The 13,611-nt window shown below is 46.1% G+C and overlaps 1 pseudogene; it reads right to left on the bottom strand.

Annotated features, from left to right (window-relative positions):
* Window positions 1-821: 821 nt before the first annotated feature.
* The window catches only part of LOC123142680 (subtilisin-like protease SBT1.4), a 29,750-nt pseudogene continuing 16,960 nt past the window's right edge, over window positions 822-13,611 (bottom strand).

The following is a 13,611-nucleotide window of genomic DNA, read 5'->3' as shown; positions in this document are numbered from 1 at the left end:
TGGCGCCCGCGCGTACGCTGCGGCGTGGCGCCTCCGGCGGTCCCGTCGGGACATGAACTTCACCGACGTGGCGACACGTGAGCGGGCACAAGAGTTGGCGCCTTTCCCACGGCTTATCACCGACGAGGATCATCGCAAAAACCGGAGGCGGGAGCGCCGTCTCAGCTTGGCCGAGATGGACGAGGAAGCCATGGCGCTGTGGAGGCTACGCTTCCCGCAAGACATCATCAACGAGGAATAGTTCTTCACTGAGAGGAGGGCGGAGACGGAGGAGAGGAGGAAGGATCGGGCCGCCTATCGCGAGGACAAGCGAACGCGGAAGGCGGTCGCTAAATACAACATCATGCTAGGAGATGCGTCGTCCTGGGACTCCCGCGACGAGTGGTTCCTTGACGCCTACGCTCCGACGTCGGAGGAGGACATCATCGAGGCAGAGTCCGAGTCGGAGAATGACGGGTAGTAGTAGTTTTTCATTTTCTTTTGTATCGTAGAAGCAGGCTATGTGGACGAACTATGAACTATCTATCGTAGGAGAAGACTATGAACTATCTACGCATTTTGTATCGTAGAAGCAGGCTATGTGCGGAACTATCTCCATATTTGTATTATCGAAACCAAATATGTATTGAATCGCGGTCCTCACAAGAAAAAAAATGAAATATAGCACGCCTGCTGGAGCTGCTCGGGCGCACTTTATTTTGCGGCGGCCGCTGGAGCCAGCGCACCGCCGCGCGTAAAACCTGGCTCATCCGACGCTGTATTCTAACTTTTAGCGCGCGGCACATTACGCGGCTGTTGGGTGCCTAAACCACATTGATCGATCACATGTCGGCAACTTGGCTCGCCGGCCAGGCGATGGCGATGGGGCTCGTCACCGTGTGCTCGCCATCGCTCCACTCGATCGACCCGAACGTGTGCTTCTCCGTGACATTCCCAAACATTCATGGTGTGAAGGTGATCGCGTACTCCTGCGTCCCCTGCGTCGCGCTGAACTGCAGCTTCTGCGGCCTCGCCATCACGACCGCGCCGGCGGGGCTGGCGATCTTGGCTCTGTACGTCAGCCTGGCGTTGCTCCCGACGTTCCGCATGACGCGGCGCTGCGTGACCGCGCGTTTCTCCGGGCCAAACACCGCTGAGAAGGCCGGGTACTTGAGGTCCCCCACGCCGGCGCCCACGCGCGTCGAGCAGTTGGTCGCCGAGCTGAATACGGCCATCTGCTCGGCGGTGTAGCCGAGTGCGCGGAGGAAGGCGATGTAGTCCTCCGTGCCGGCGTCGTACACCAGGCCTAGATCCGCGGCGCGGTTGGGGTCCACGTGGCCTGCCCCGCGTGAGAACGGCGTGGACGCCCTGCCGGTGGACATGTCCCCGATGACGGCGCCGGCTGTCCACGTTGTACGCGGTGGTCATCAGGGCAGACTTGATCGCCGCCGGGCTCCACTCCGGCCTCGCCTGCCGGAGCAGTGCCGTGATGCCGCTCACCTGTGGGCACGATATCGAGGTGCCCGACATGATGTTGTACTGCACGTGCCTCGTGTCGCCGTCGAGCAGCGAGGGCGAGGCGGCGCCTGTCCAGGCGGCCAGTATGTCCATGCCGGGGGCCGTGACGTCCGGCTTGAGGATCTCCAGGACGAGCCAGCTCGGGCCGCGGCTGGAGAAGGATGCCATTCTAGGGGTAGAGGGCGACCGTCCGACGACGGTGCCGTGGAACACGGTGGTCACGACGTGGGATGCTTCTGTGCTCAAGTACTTCTTGATCTTCTCGGCGGCGGCAAATGTGACGGCACTGGTGGGGAGGATGTGGGAGCTGGTCCTGGCCTGCTTGCCCTGTGCTTCGTCGCTGCCGTGGACTGCTCCGGCGCCGCCGGTGAGTTTAACGGCATATCATTTCTCTGTCCGCCCATTCACTCCGGGATCGCACAAGACAATCGTCCCAGCAACCATGTTGGGATTGAGCTTCCCAACTTCACAGATGTTCGAGTCCACGTCTCCGCCGTACACCAGTGGAACCTTTGTTCGGCCAAGCGGTTTACCGGCGTACAGCGAGGTGCCTGTGAAGGTCTCGCCGTTGCTGAGAACGATGTTGGCCGGGAATTCGCGGTTGATGGTGGACGCGCCGACGGTCAAGAACAACGGCGCGACGTTGACGACGGTGGATTCACCGGGGCCGGAGTTCCCCGCGGAGGCGGAGACAACGATGCCCTTGCTCACAGCGTGGAACACGCCCACGGCCGTGGTATGTTTGTAGAACTTTCGTTTTTTTAGCAAAAGAGGGGGGCCCCTCCGATTTCATTAACGAAACCATCACGAGTACCAGTTCACTACAAATGCGCACCTACTTAAAACTACCCAACAATTCGATGACACCATCTCAAAAGGCAGAAGTTAAGTTTCACTTCTACGGGGTCATAGGCGACCCATTTTAGATAGAGAGGGCGCAACCTCCAGCAAACTACGCAAGAAAGTAAAATCGAGCCAACATCAGGAAACGAAATCTTCAGTTCATCAGGCGAGGAACTCCAGCTCTCTATCCCTGTGAAGCTCTATAGACCTCACTTGCTACTTGCTCGATTAGCCTTGCCCCCAGCATCAGTAGTTTTTGTCCTGGTTTTTTTTTTGTAAAATAGCTCAATCCACAATCCAATTGCAAGTTAGTTTCACCAACTTCATGGGATCATTGTTCAATTTATCTCGAAAAATTATATCATTTCGACATCTCCAAATCCAGAGAATTGCAGACATTCCAACTAGCACTAATGTTTTGTCCTCTTTTTTGAATTTCCTGATCCAGGCACCCAGACAATCATCTACCCCACCTGGGGTTGTTTTTAAATTGAATGAGCAATTTATCAAGCTCCAAAGAAGCCTTGCGGCAGAGCAGGAGAAAAAAGATGATCTATGTTTTCATTTTGACCACAAAACACACATCTTTGATCCCCTTTCCACCCCCTTTTTGCAAGATTACCTCTGGTTAATATACTTTTTCTGGCAATCAACCATAAAAACATCTTAATTTTTGCTGGAATTTTCACCTTCCAAAGAAATTTGTGTGGAAAGCCCACATCTGTTTTCACTAACTGTTGATATAACAAAAGCACAGAGAATTGTCTGTTGGCTGTCAGCATGCACATTGGCTGATCTTTGCCCACATACATTCTCACTTCTTCACATCTGGTTTTCAAACTCCCCCATAAAGCTCTTTTGTCTTCAGATAAAATCCATCTAAACTTAAAACCCTCCCATCCCATATCAATGGCTTGGGCCACCGAAATGTCATGGTTTAGGTTGATACAATGTAGACTTGGATAGGCCTCATTCAATGGTTTGGACCCTACCCACCAGTCTTCCCAAAACCTAGTGTTTTGTCCATCTCCTAGTTTCTTCTTATCATTTTTATAATAAATGTCCTTAATCTGCATCAGGGACCCCCAAAAATGAGAGTCACCAGGTTTCTTTTTAATTCCAGATATACATTTTCCTTTAACATATTTATTCAAAAAGATTTTGACCCACATCCCATCTTCTGTTTCAAGCTTCCATAGCCATTTTGCCAGCAAGGCTCTATTCATGTAATTAAGATTCAATATTCCTAAACCTAAGTAACATGTTTTCCAGTTAACTAGATGGTATTTTCTTTTATAATCACTCTCCTGCCAGACTAATCTAGCCCTGAAGAAGTTTGCTTTCTTCCTAATCCCTAATGGCAGGGGGTAGAAGGACATCATATACATATGCATATTTGTCAGGCAGGCCTGGACTAGAGTTACTCTCCCAACCATATTCAATAACCTTCCTTGCCAGCAAGCACATCTCTTTTCTATTTTTTCAGTCATGCTTTTCCAAAATTTATTTCCTAATCTCACATTGGTAACAGGCAGTCCCAGATATTTGAAGGGAACCTCTCCTTTGTTACAGGTAAATATTTCTTGATAGATCTCACTTTTTTTGCCTCCCCAAATAGGTATACCTCACTTTTGTGAAAATTAATAATTAGTCCAGACATCTGCTCAAAAGCTGTGATGATGAATTTAAGATTTTTAGCACTCTCCTCATTATCATCAAGGACAAAAATGGTGTCATCAGCATATTGCAGCATGTTCACCCCATTGTCCCCAAGTTCAGTCAACACTCCCTTGACATAGCCTGCATGCTTGGCTTTATCTAAGATTATAGCCAAGGCATCCGCAGCTATGTCAAACAATAATGGTGACATAGAATCCTCCTGCCTCAAACCTTTATAAGTTTTGAAGTAAGGACCAATCCTATCATTCACCTTAATCCCTACCTGCCCTCCTATCATAGTGTGCATGCCCAGATCACACCATTTATCAGGGCATTGATTCATTTTAAGCATTTTGTAAACAAATGGCCACTTTAGTTTGTCATAAGCTTTCTCAAAATCCACTTTAAACAACACAGCACTTTGTTTTTGATGGTGTATTGAATTAAGAGCTTCATGTAGGATCACAATCCCTTCCATGATGTATCTCCCTTAGCATCTTCAGTTTTCGGGACCAAAGTGATAATTCCATAATTGAGCCTAGATATATCCAACTGTCCTTCATGGAAATCATTCAGAAGTCTCATCAAATCCCATTTAACAATATCCCAAAAATGTTGATAGAAGTCCACCGGTAATCCATCAGGACCAGGGCTTTTGTTTCTTTCCATCTGAAAAACCACTTCTTGAAGCTCTTCCATTGAAAAGGGTTTAATTAGTTCTTCAGCATGTTCCCTATAAATTCATTGCCCCCCCCCGCCCACAAATCATTGAGGTGGATTGAAGATATGTCTGGTTGTCCAAATAATTTTTTGTAAAAATCAGTAATGTATCTAATAAGATTTTCTTCTCCTTTAATCACTCCTTCCTCTTGTTCTAAAGAGAGAATTCTATTTTTTATCATTCCCCCATTCACCTTAGCATGATAGTATTTTGTATTACAATCTCCATCTTTAATTTCTTTTTCTTTATATCTTTGGAGCCATTTCATTTCTTCTTGTTTTAGCAGTCTATGTAGTTGTGCCCTTAAGTCTTTCTGCTCATCTCTGTCCAAAGCAGAGATGCCCATAATCTCAGCATTTTTGTCTATTGCATTAGAATTTCCTTTTTAATTTTCCTATACCAAGCATCAGAATTAAGAATCCATCCTCTCACTTTTTGTCTAAACACTCTCATTCTTATCTTCCATTGTTCCATAGTATCACCATGGTATTTTGCAGTCCAGATTTTAATGACAAAGTCTTTGAAGCCCTCTCTCATCATCCAGGAGTTTTCAAATCTAAAGATAGGTGGTGAATATGGGTTTTCCCCTGTATCAAGGATCAGGGAGTATGATCTGACAGTTCTCTCTCAAGTGCATATACCTCAGTCAGGGGATAATGATCCTCCCAATCTGGGCAAATTAAGACTCTATCTAATTTTTCATAGGTGGGTTCAGGCTGATTATTAGCCGAAGTGAACTTCCCCCCATTTAATGGAAGTTCTCTTAACCCAGCTTGCTCAATGATAGCATTAAAGACAAAACTCCAGTGGTTATATCCACCAGGCTTATTTTTGTTTGTATATTTCCTAATAACATTAAAATCTCCTCCCATAAGGCATGGGACAGAGGCATTATTTTGATACATTCTGGATATTTCTGCCATATAAGCAGCTTTACCCACTTCTTGAGCATCACCATATACAATGATCAAATTCCAATCAAACTTGCCCTTTATCATGGAGTAAGGTTCTAATGAAGTAGACTCCTTTTTCCACATTGAAAACCTCAAAAGTTTCTTTATTAACCCCCACCGGAATACCACCTGCTTTCCCTCTAGGTTGTATCCAATGCCACTCAAAGTTTCTACCCCCACTAAGATTATTTAACTCATTCTTGGTAAATTCCTTTTTGATAGTCTCTTGCAACCCCACAAAATCAATTCTTTTATCACATATATTAGATCTAATGAAGAATTTTCTTGAGTCAGGCCCCATGCCTCTAACACTCCAAATTAACCCTTTCATTTTTTCTTCCCTTTCCTTCCTTTCCTTCCTCCAATATAGACCACAGATTTTTTCCTGTAAATCCAGGGGATCCTGTGTTATTCTTTTTTCCACTAGCAAAAATGTTTTTTAAGTGGGCATAATAGTCCATCTCCATCTCACATTTGAGTGGTCCTCATCTGAACATATGTCTTTCAGAGAAAGGTCTCCAGTGTCAATGAGAGCAGTCTCACTTTGCACTGTTGATCCTTCTTTTTGTTTTAAATGGGTGAAGTAGAAATCTCTTCTACTTTGTTCCATTCTATCAATAAGTTCAAGGTTATGGTTTATCATATCAATAGTGCATCCTAAATCTATGCCAATTTTATCAGCCATGAAAAAAAAGTGAGGGGTTATTAACCTCCTCATCAGATTCCTTACCATAGTTATCTTTGTCAGCAGCTCTTTTTTTGCCAGTTCTTCAATCTTGGCATCTTGTTTGCCAGCTAGCCTACGACATCTTCTCAGAGGATCTTCTAAGTTGTTATCCAAGTCAGCCTCTCCTCTTTGATCTTCAGGATTTATCCCCAACCTGGCAACAAAAGATTCTACAGATTCTTGGATAGCACCATAATCCACTAGCTCCACATAAGCATCATTGTCTTCTATCTTTGTTGTCTTCTTCTTTGTTTTCTTCTTCCATTTTTTCTAACTCTTTTTCAGTGATATCCTCCATTTCTCTTTCTCTTTCCTCCCACCTCTCAATCTTCTCCACACATTTGGAAATCATACCTTGTTGTTGATTGACCAGGTACATTAGCTTTTTCCTTTCTAGCATCATTTCCTGGATCTTTTTATCATCTTGGCATTTGAGGGCTTTTTGTCTGACATTTTCCTCTTCTAGCACTTGCATCTTTCTAATGATTATTTCCAGATTAGACACTTTCTTCCTAGCTTCCCTCTCTTTGATAAGTTCCTGCTGGGCTACCAGAATTGCTTCACTCCTTTTCTTGAATTCTTCAAATTGAACCAAACTCAAACTACCCAGGGTCACATTCTCCTTGTTGCTTTCTCCAGTGTCATTGTTCTTCTGTCTCTTTCTCACTTCCTCTCCAACACAATCCATGCCAGTTTCCCCCAAGTATTGTCTTTTGTGCTCTCCATACCAGCCCATCTCGACAACTTTTTCCAGCTTAGGCATAATTCTGTAGATATTCAGGTCTTTGTCTGTGATGTCAGTGTATCCTGGGATCTTCTCAGAGTCTCTAACTCCAACCTTAGCTCTGATCTTCTCCTGAGTGATTGTATCCATATCAATTTCCAGGACTGGCCCCAAGGATGCAACAACCTCACACATGCCAAAAAAGTGTCTGAAACAGTCTGGCACTTTTTCAAAGGTCACCCAAGCTGTGTGAAGTTTTCCAACTGCCTGAGAATCAAATGCCCATTTCTTGATATTTATCACAGCCACAGTGCTCAGAACCTTGAAATCTTCACAATTAACCAGTTCCATCAATCTGCCTTTGTTTGGGAATCTCATCAGAAAGGTGTTGCTCCCTTGTTTTTTGCATCTCCACTACCAGCCCCAACTGAACATATAGCTGAACCCATCCACCAATTGTGTTTTATTCAGCATTCCAGACTTGAATGTGATTAGGGCCATTAGGTTAGGGTTCTCCAGCTCATTATTGTCCTTGGAGCTTTGGACTAGCAGCACACCTAAACCTCTAGCAGCATATCCTACATATTTTGGGACAGGCTTCATTTGCCTCAACCAGGTGCAATCATCAGTTATGTGGTTTCTTTTTCCACACACCACACAATGATCCAGCTTGCAATCCTTGGTGGCATGTCTGGAATCTTTGCATTTGTTACAAACCTGCTTACTTGGCCCCCCTAACATCATGTTGCTGCTCTCTTTGATCTGGGTACTCTTCCCAACTTCTCTCCCCTGTAAGTGCTCTCTTCCTGCATCATCTCTGTGTGTGTTACTGACAGGTCTGTTTGTCCATTGATTTCCCTATGTCTCCCCACTCTGAACCAAGCTGGTCTCCCCTCTGTTTGCCCCCCCACCAATCTGTTGTTGAAGGATGCTTGTCAGTTCTATATATGGTGTATCTCGTAGTAGGGGTCCTAAGCTAGGCGTCTTGGAACGATGGTAACATGGACACGGGATTTTACCCAGCTTCGGGCTTTCTCGAAGAGATAATACCCTACATGCTGCTTTTGATTGTATTCATATGGGTGTAGTACAGAGTACATATATCTACCATGAGATTGTAGTAATGAATATCAGATTGTCCATTGACTAGCTTGGCCTCGGTTTATATATGCACCGAAGGCCTAGGGTTTAGGAGAGTCCTTGGCTTGGGCGCCAAGTCTTGTGGAAACCTCCTTGTATGCGCAGTATCCGAGCTCCAACGCCTCGAATGCAGTTTGGCATTGGAGCTCGGACGCAAGAGGACACCGCCGCACGGGAACAACTTCAAACCCGAGGTGTGGTGTAAAAAATAACAAGCTCCAATGCCGGACTATATCCGAGCTCCAACGCCGGACTATATCCGAGCTCCAACGCCGGACTGCATCCAAGCTCTAACGCTGGACTGTATCCGAGCTCCAACGCCGGACAGTATCCGAGCTCCAACGCCGGACTGCATCCGAGCTCCAATGCCGGACTATATTCGAGGTGTCATAGATGACCTTGGTTCAAAAAAGTTGAATGAGTTCAGCCGAGCTTAATGCCGTAAATGCCCTTTACGGAACAACCCACTTGTATCTGAGCTTTATGCCGGACTGCTTCTGAGGTGATAAACCACCTCGGGCTTGGGTTGATTTTTTGCAGATATATTTTTCTTGATTGGTGCAATTTATTCTCCGCCGAGATATATACCCAGTAGCCCTCAAGGTGTGTGTCAGTCTAAAACCCGAGATGCACCTAAAGGAAAACATGAAACCGCTAATCCCAGTAGCCTGTGAGACCCATGTCGATTCGAGAAATCGGCCTAAGGATCAAATCCTAACTCAGCAACATACGTAGGAATAGAAACGTGGTGTAATATTTTAGAGAAGATAGTGATCGGCGGACAAGCCCTTGAGAGATAAGTCCCAGTTGGTATCTATTGTTGTCCGAACACGCGTTTGCCCATAGTTCGGTCAAGCCTAACACTCAGCACTTTGATTTTTCCGCATTGAATGGGCAATGCAGTAGCCCCCGAGCCTTAATGTGGGCACGAGTGGCTGAATTAAGGATCGATATCCGTTTGACAGAAAATTTTGTTGTGTTTAACACAAACTTCTCGGAAAGAGAATAAAGATCTCATAAAGGAGTTAGAGCTAACGAAAGCTGAGCTCGCCAAGGTAGGCCTCAAGGGGCTTAATATATAGGACATTAATGCCAATAAGGAACTATGAGAGCGTTATGTCAGCTGCTCGGGTGTCTAAAAGAAACTGTGCCATTGACTCTTTAAAAGATTGGCCGCGAAAAAATTGATTTTTGCTCACAATTTATGTGTAATGATTCTATGTATCCAAGTACTTTACATCATTAATGCTTGGATCCGCATTGTACAAAACTTTGTTGACCGACCATCGGCTTCAACCTCCTCGGCCAGTAGCCCAGGAGTGTTTGTCCCACTTTATAAAGCCTTTATGGGGAAAAGATTTACGACAAACAAGGCAACATCCGGCCATACGGTTTTATAAACAAAGGTATGCGGAGAGATATGCTATATTGCTATTAAACGTAAGAAACGTCTTCCAAAGAAAATAATCCCGCTATCGGTTCCTTTCTTTGGGTTGTCATGCCAAGCATGATGATGAAACCTCAGCTCTGATCAATGTGGGAGCAAAATATTGAGGATTTAGTTTTGGGAAAATTCCCGAACTATGTGGTCTTTAGCGAACCTAAATTTTCACTTCCGTCGTTGCCGACCAATTATATCCTTTAAGATCGCTAGTTTTCGGCTTCACCCAGTCTGAGGTACTAACTCGGATGACCCGATAGTAACAATCACAGAGGTGCTCCCTTTACCGCCTAGCCGAACAATTGGGAACGTAAGGGTAAGCACAGGAGCCAGGCAACCCAGCTTGGCCAAAATCTTAAGTCAAATTGATGCATATTTATGGCTTTATAACGATGATTATGGAAGGCAGCCCTCGTATACTAAATACAAACGCCGATGATATGTTTATTTTGACTCCGTTGCGACCGTTTATCAGTTGAAAGTGGCCCATCATCGGCTTCCACCCCCTTGTAGATGCTACGCAGGGTCTTTCTGCAATAACAAAACAACCCTTAGCCGATGTCTCGGTGCCCGAAGGCGGTTGTGTTAGCGAAAACGAGGCAATCAGATATGCGGGCTTTATAACTTTCACTTAGTCATAGGAGCTTTAAATTGGGGAAGCTAGCTACGAGCCCCCGGTTAGTGTTCGTCACCGACTGAAGTCAAGCCGATAACACTTCGGCAAATGTTATGAAAGGCCCTTGTTTATCAAGGGGTAATCAGTATCGATCTATAGTTCGACACCGTCATCGGATCGCTGACCTGTTTACGCCTATTGTGACAGTCAGTTTTCGGCTTTCTCCGCTGAGGTGCTTAACCATTCGAGCTGGAAGCACAATCGCAATGGTTCTCCCTTTGCACACCTAGCCGAAAAATCGGGAACGTTGGAGGCAAGCACAGGAGCCGGGCAACCCAACTATTGACCGAAGACACAATTCGAAACCGATGCATATATAGCAATACCCAAGAATGTTTTTGCCGAATCTCTAAAGGTATCCGGCGTTGCACTGCGAGACTTGTGCTGGAAACACACAAATAGTTTAAAAGTGCCATAGGCTTGGAAAACCAAAAACCTTCAGTAAAAACTTTACGCCTGAACTAAATCAAGTTAATTGGTGCCAGTCTGAAAATTAGTCTTACTTTTGTGCTTCTGTCGTGCATTAATGTGACACATCTGATCTCAAGACTTCAAGCGGGTCAGCCTACGGCTGCAACCTCCTATCCCGAAGGCGCAGTACTGCTTGTTCGACCAGTTTAGCAAACTGAACTCGAGCGGCATTAGGGAGAAAACAACATATCCAGCTATTGTCCACACACACGAGTCGAGAAAGGAGTGGTAGAAAAAGACTTTGCAATGACTAGGAGGAAAACAATTATTATAGAACGGCTCGTACAAATTTAAGAGCCCCCAGTTAATTTGGGTAAAGGAAGTGTTTTTAACAAAGTAAGTTTTTTGTTTAGCATAAATATAAAGTTTGGTCGAACCGAATGAATTAAAAAAATTGAGCATGAAAGCGACTTAGCTGATTAATGTGCTCGGTGGTGATGACGCGTGCCGAGCTTGCGGCGGGACGAGGTCCCAGCCCCCAAGACGGTCCCGAGGTAGCCGAGTAGGGAGCTCGGCACTCCGAAGTGGTGACATAGCACGGCCAATGTGCCGAGGTGGAACCCCCAGTCCAACCGAGGCGACGAAGCGGGCCAGCAGTATGATGCCGAAGTCCCCGGCGTGGGTTAATGAAGTGATGATGAAGCCCCCGGTCCAATCGAGGTGGCGTGGTACGTCGGTACGCCGAGGTGACAGTGCTGCCCGGCCCGTATCATTTACATGTGCACGTAAAATAGTGCGAGCCGGGGATAATAGTAATAATAGTAATTAAAAAAATCATAACATAATAAATAATTTATGCAAAGTGAGTAATAAAAGAAATATGGCCCATGTGCCGAACACTCGATGAGGTAGAGCTCTCTCGGCGATGCCGAAGTCCCCGAAGCCCCAGAAAAATATTCAAGAGCAACTTTAACAAAGCACTCCCATCAAGAAAAAATATCACCTCGATGTTCGCGTGAAGCAGTAGTAATGTGTACGTAGAGAATTAATACTAGTTTTGGAAAACTAGATTTCTTGGGTGAGCGTCATTGATCTTCTCTTGTGAATTGTACTTTGTGCTTTGATTTATAAGAAAGTAAAGCCAAACTAGCTTGCTGCTAGGCCAGACTGATCCCTGTCATGCCTGGTAGAAAAGGAGAGGCAGCAGCCTCGGGACTTGTAGCTATACACTACAATTGCGAGGAAAACAAGCACAATGGATCATTAGACGCTACTTGCATAATAATAATAAAAGAAAAGAAGAGCAGACGATCATCCCTGCGCACGCGTTGCCTGAGGGGGGCTGCTTGAGGCTACTCGGGTCACTTGAGGCTACTCGGGTCACTCGAGGCCCAGGATCGCGTGGGGCACAAGGCCAACGCTAAGCCGACCAAGTGCTAGTATAGTGCTACTTTTCACACAGGGGTCAAATCAATCTCCCGTCAAAAGAGTGCATGGAGACATACCAAAAGGTTAGATGCGTAGATTACCTCCATACTTATAATTGAATAAAGAAAAGAAAGGATAGAATCTTCCTGGGGTTGCCGCATAGCTGAATTAACTTCGGCCTGGTCTCCTCGGCTGGAGGGACACTAGCCTGATCGCCATATATTTCTTTTTGCGCTCGAGTCAGCGAACTCCAAGCTGATGTTTGTACGCCGCTGCCAGGCGGGAGCCGTGTCCGCCGCCGCTAATATTTCTCTTGATCCTGATCTGCCTATAGACAAGGTAGCACGACGCGGTAGCAACAAGTTTGCAGGAAAGAAGAATTATAAAGAATAGATCTGACTGAAAAAATATCACCTGATCATCCCATCGATCTGTGACGATCGTCTAGCAGGCTCTCAATGAAAGCACCAATGTCGGTTCTATATCCGGCGTATCTCGTAGTAGGGTCCTAAGTTAGGCGTCTTGGAACAATGGTAACATGGACACAGGATTTTACCCAGCTTCGGGCTCTCTCGAAGAGATAAATAGCCTACATGCTGCTTTTGATTGTATTCATATGGGTGTAGTACAGAGTACATGTATCTACCACGAGATTGTAGTAATGAATATCAGATTGTCCATTGACTAGCCTGGCATCGGTTTATATATGCACCGAAGGCCTAGGGTTTAGGAGAGTCCTTGGCTTGGGCGCCAAGTCTTGTGGAAACCTCCTTGTATGCGGCATGGGATGCCCGAAGTGGCCCATGAATGAACCGCCGTGGGGGTCCTCGGCCCGATCCAGCTGGTCGGGAGACGGCGTGGCGAGTACCCCCTAGTCCATGACACCGTCAATGCTGACCCCTCCTTGTGCATTCATATTATTCCCTCCCAGCAGGGCAGCACCTTGAGTCAATTGTGTAAGCAAAGCAGAGAGGATTTTTTGCTGCTGAATCACATCAAGCTCACTACCAACATTGTCTCTGCTAGGGTCTGTCGTACCTGGATGTGCAGTCTTCAGCGCTTCTTTTTCTTTCTCTGATCTCACCCTCTCCTTCTCTTCTTCTTGTCTCCCCCGCTCATGCTGTTGCTCCTGTCCCAGCTGCAGGTTGCTGCTGCCGCTCCCCTGATCCCAATCTTTCCTGTTCTTTCTTTCATTGTAGTTTCTGAATCTATCGCCCCCTCATCTTTCTTTCTGTACTGGTAATTTTCTCTGTCTCCTCTATTGAACCTCCCCCCTCCACCGAATCGACCTCCAAATCTATCCATTCCCTCCTCTTCAGATGGCGGCAGGAGGGGGAACCCTAAACCTAGCTCGATGTGCTCGACAAACCCAAGATAGGGGAGTCCCCTGG

Source organism: Triticum aestivum, chromosome 6D, assembly GCF_018294505.1.
Source record: "Triticum aestivum cultivar Chinese Spring chromosome 6D, IWGSC CS RefSeq v2.1, whole genome shotgun sequence".
Taxonomy (NCBI): Eukaryota; Viridiplantae; Streptophyta; class Magnoliopsida; order Poales; family Poaceae; genus Triticum; species Triticum aestivum.
The sequence above is the reverse complement of the archived record's forward strand: the minus strand, read 5'-3'. Positions and strand labels throughout refer to the sequence as shown.